The 5,000-nt window shown below is 37.7% G+C and overlaps 1 protein-coding gene across 1 annotated transcript in view; it reads right to left on the bottom strand.

Annotated features, from left to right (window-relative positions):
• Positions 1-4,744: 4,744 nt before the first annotated feature.
• The window catches only part of LOC137970268 (NLR family CARD domain-containing protein 3-like), a 20,528-nt gene continuing 20,272 nt past the window's right edge, over positions 4,745-5,000 (bottom strand). The window contains exon 6 of the mRNA XM_068816786.1: positions 4,745-5,000. This exon is cut by the window's right edge and continues 2,309 nt beyond it. The gene's annotated coding sequence lies outside the window, so the exon portion shown is untranslated.

Genomic DNA, 5,000 nt, shown 5'->3' with positions numbered 1-5,000 from the left:
GTCATCCTCGCACTTAGCTGGACAATTTTCAAAAGCAGTTTTCAAAAGAACGAGTCTCTGATTAGAGACACCTGAAAAAATTCATACGGCTCCAATGGGATTCGAACCCATAACATCTACGATGAGCTATGAAGCCACACACTTAGGAGCAGCTCATGTGTTCATGTGCACTTCAAATTACCAGACATCATCACAGAATCCCACTTCAGATGGTTTGGTTCGTCCACCTCATCATCCTCAAAGCATAGCAATAACGCGAACTCAATTGCCTTCTCTTTCTTAGACTTTTCATTACCTTGCCTGGGATGTTGATAGGTGACAGCAGCCGTTTTCGCAACCTTTCTTTTCTGTTAAGTCGTCTCCACAGATCAGATGGGGAGCTTTGCCGAAGCATGCTGTTAGCTCGTCTCAAAGATTCTTGCAGTGACGCAGAGGACGGGACTGAATCGGAACCACTCGTAGATGGGCCGAATCGCTCTAATATGGCCTGAGAGATAAAAGAAAGAATAAAGTTGCTTAACTAACGTCGGGGAAGAAAAATATCAACGGATCCGTGATTATTTCTTAATAGAAGTGCACTTAGGATTTGATCTACTTTAAAACATGTCAAGTGAAACAACATCAAAATAATAGCACTTTATTTAGCTGGCACTTACGGTTTTTCAATTCTCTTTTAAAAAGATAAGTACGCAATGCGTACATGTGTGAGCTTTACCATTTTCCCCAAAAGGTCAACTTTATTTGCATCTCATCCCATCAGCCTCCCAGATAGTTTAGCTTGCGTAAGCAAGATAATTTCCCGTTATGAACATCTCGAAATAAACAAAGAAGTAAAATTGCAATCGACTTCGTTTTAGGAATTAACAAAGCCAGATTATAGACAAATCCAAACACATTCAAAAGGTCTATATGCAATACAAGCCAAAAATGAAAGACGAGTTACCTCAGTGTCTCAAAGCAGAGTAAAACAAAACATTGTTTTTTCAAAAGCAGTAAATCGTGGACTAAAGTCATAGCAAACAGGCCTGAGCTGCTTGAGGCACGGTGAGCGCTAACCAGCGTTAACTATCATAGAAAAGTATAGGTTTCCATCCTTCTTAATCAGTGGTTTGCACTTAACATACTTGGTGCAACCGGCCCCAGAAGTGCAACAAGATGGACGACCCAGTTTCCACCTGCTAATTCTCAAGCCTCTTCTAACTCTTAAAGACCACGTCAGCCGTGTTCAAACAAACAAATAAATATTTCCGATGGCAACTGTGAGCAAAAGTCTAAGGGAAAACGATTAATCTTGTAAGAGCGTTAGAAGCGGCTTCGGCAACGACAAGCCCACACAAATCACTAATCATGAATGAACAAAAACAAATCCTGTTAATGATATCGAAATACTTGTGATGACCCAGTATTTTTTTTTTAAATTAGAGTTTTTTGATGTAGCATTGTGTTTTTTGAGTCCATATAAATTTCATGAGCGAACTTATATATACTTTGGTCTAGGCTCACAAGAAAAGTAAAGAGAGACCTAATACATACAAAGTATGCAGTAATACAGTAAACATCCGCATATAAGAACACTTTTTTCAGGTTCAAGGCTGATCGTGTTCTTATTTGAGGGGTGCTTAGTGAGAAATCAGCCTGAAAGTGTTCTTAAAACGTTCTTAAAATTAGTTTCAGAAATACCTCGAATTTTATATTACTAGAGGTTTAATTGACATACAATGCTGTTTTGTAATAGATTTTATGGTTTGTAATGGTGCTGAACACCACAGTACTTTGATATAAGTTACTGTACTGTATTGTTTCCTTATCCAAATACCCTTTCCCTTTGTATTGAGAACATGTTTCATTTATCAGGCTGAATTTGTTCTTATTTATAGGGTGCTTTATTGGCCAAATTTCAGCGTGATGTTCTTAATCCACTTGTTCTTATATGCGGGTGTTTACTGTATTACAAACGAAAAATGCTATGAAAATGTACATGGTAGGAGCATATGTGACCTAAGCTATTATAATAGTAATTCTCTTTCACAGAAGACAGTTTTGATATTTGTGCTGAAGCTGTTTGATATTAAGCTTGGTGGGCATGTTTTAGAAGAGATTCTTTATTCATTTATGATAACGAGGCCAGTCAATCTTTGTCGCTTGGCAAGTCGCAAATAAACCTGGCTGCTTTTGAGTAGACCTCTTCTAACTTATTGCACAACAGTATAGGGAATCCACTCCATACTGGAATGCAGTAGATATTATCCCGGTACATTTGTTTTAAAGTAGATTTTCTCAAGTACTTGGGACGGGAGGCGTGGCATTGTTTCCAGAGCTTCATCACCGTTTTACCTTCAGTCAGGTAAAAGCCGATCCGAATAAGAGAGAGGTCGCTTTTTCCATGAAATAATAAAAAAAATCCTTCGTGGAATTTGAAGCAATTCCCATTTACTGGAGGAGTTCACGCATTTTTTATTTTATTTTTTAATTTAAACATATTAACCATTGTTTGCCCCAAAAGCACCTTGGCTTATTAAGGGGGCTCACACATGTGTTAAAGTGGTACTACGACCAAAACAAAATTTTGTTTTTCCTTTGAATTTCAAAACTATGTTAACTAAACACTAACTCACCCAAGTTTTAAGTTCTGATTTTAAAAAGAAACCTGTTTATTTTAGCTGGAATTTTCTTATTTATTGGTCCGCCATTACTAACTTTAAAATCTTGAGAGAGCTGGGTCGAGGAGAAAATGACGTCAAACACTCACTAGTTTAAGAATGCAATGCGTGTGTACACGGCCTAATTAATATGCAGCACGGGAGTTTCGGGCTTTCAGACTTTTTAACCCGTGTTTTGCATATATAATAAATTGCGTTTACACGCTGAGATTTTAAGCTAGTGAGTAAATGACGTCATTTTCTCTAGATCCAACCTTCTGAGGTCCAATCGGCCAGTTTTGAACGTGAGTAATGGCGGACCACGAAATCCAAAACTTACACTCAAAATAAACAGCCTTTGGATAAAACTCAAAGCTCAAAATTTTGCCAGTTAGGTGTTAAGCGAACACGCTTTCAAAATCAGAAGAAAAAAAGGAAATGATTTTTTGATCATAGTACCACTTTGAAAAGCTATGAAAGAATCGTACAGAGTCGGCCCAATATTTCCGTCCGAATTTTCTTTCTGAGAGTAACAAGCTAGTTGTCCTTGTTCACAAGGACGAAAACAGAACGCCGATGTTCTTTTTTTTTAACACCGGTGTTAAAGATGTTGTTTTATGGATAAATAGATCAGTAGTTTATTGAGGTATCAAAATTTCAGCCCAAAGCTGAATTTGATAAAACTTCACGGAAAATATTCAAATACTAAAGCAATGTTTAAAGTGATTTGAAACACGTAGAAAAAATTATTTTGAAGTGCGCTACTTTAGTACTTTAGTAGTGGCTAGAAAGGCCAGTAGAACTATCGAGCCAACTGGGAGCTGATCGTTATTTGGGTTCATCGACCCACATACCGACCAGCTCCTAATTGGCTTGATAGCTCAATCGGTAAAGCAATGCACCGGCATCGAAGCGATTAGGGTTCGAGTCGCATTCAGGCCTTTCTCGATATTAAGTAGCGCTAAAAACTGCGAGGATCATACACTTCAAAATTCCTTTCAATCAGCAGTTCAAATAAATGAATTTCACGTATTAACATCACATACATATAGAGAGAGATCAATTAAAATTAAAGCTCTTTGGTTCGGGTAAAAATCTGTGTAGTTTGGGATCAGAATTAATACTGATGTCCTGGAAAATTTTAACATTATCGGATGCGTTTTCAAGACGAAAATCACAATGGCCTATAGAAAATAAGCTTCAAATGCAGCCCTCCAAGTCTAACTTCATGTTTAATGGCTCTTCCTATTTGAATGATAAGAATATCGAACAACCCGTTACCAGGGCTTGAAATTAACTTTTGTGCTCAGGTGCCAGCTGGCGACTAATGGGGGAAATTTGGTCGCCAGATCATAAATTTTGGTTGCCAACTTCGCATGCAAGGAAAGTCATAATTATTAAAAAACACTCCAAAAAAAAAAAAAAAAAAACAGCACGAGAAACATCTCTAAGGCCATTGCTGTTTTCGGCTTTGTCTTTTGTTTGGTGATGGTGTTCTTTAAGGTTATTTGAAATGGAGCGAAGAACAATCTGTGATTTCCATAGCAAGGCAAACATGGGTCCTTTATCCATGCTTTTCACCTCTTCAAAACGTAGTTCTTTATTCTCTTTTTACCACAATTGCTTGTAATCTCGCAATCTGATTGGCTAATTTGCCTTTGTTGATAAGAGTCTAGACAACGCTGCTCGCGTCATGCTTGCGTCAATTTGTCACGCAATGTAATAGCCAATCAGGAACGCTCATTTTGGGAAATAAACCAATCATATTGCGAGAAACTTATAGACAATGCTTGCTCTTTCTTTGAGTTATGATTTTGGTCACGCTCTGAAATAAAAACTTTCTTTGGCGTTGAGTATTGTGGTAAAAAACAAATCGAAAGTGGTTCATTGTTGTCTATACTCTTATGGACAACAATATTCGTCATCACAGTGGTCAAAATTTGTTGTAGACTCACTCGGCTACGCAACATTTTGACCACTGTGATGACGAATATCGTTGTCGATAAGAGTACAGACAACGCTGAACCACTTTCGATTTGTTTCCTTGCTGGATCATGCAGATGAGGCACCCTTGACAAATATCAAAATAGAACGCCAAAGGTGTCCTGCAAAAACTTTAATATCTGGGAGGTCTGGATCCCAGTATGTTGCCATGGTAACAAAACTGGCAAGCTGATATTGTGGGGCATTTCTGATACAAATTGGCCGAGATATCTTTTTTCATCATAGTTCATCAAAATTTGGTTGAGTTTATGATGCCGTCAATCCGCTAATTTTAAAAACTGGAATATCTCTGGTACAGAAAGAGATATTTAAGAAAGTAGTAAACATTCTTTTTCGTGTACAGACTACTTGTTTGAG

Source organism: Montipora foliosa, chromosome 9, assembly GCF_036669935.1.
Source record: "Montipora foliosa isolate CH-2021 chromosome 9, ASM3666993v2, whole genome shotgun sequence".
NCBI classification, from domain to species: Eukaryota; Metazoa; Cnidaria; class Anthozoa; order Scleractinia; family Acroporidae; genus Montipora; species Montipora foliosa.
Note: the sequence above shows the minus strand (reverse complement) of the source record. Positions and strands in the feature narration are given on the sequence as shown.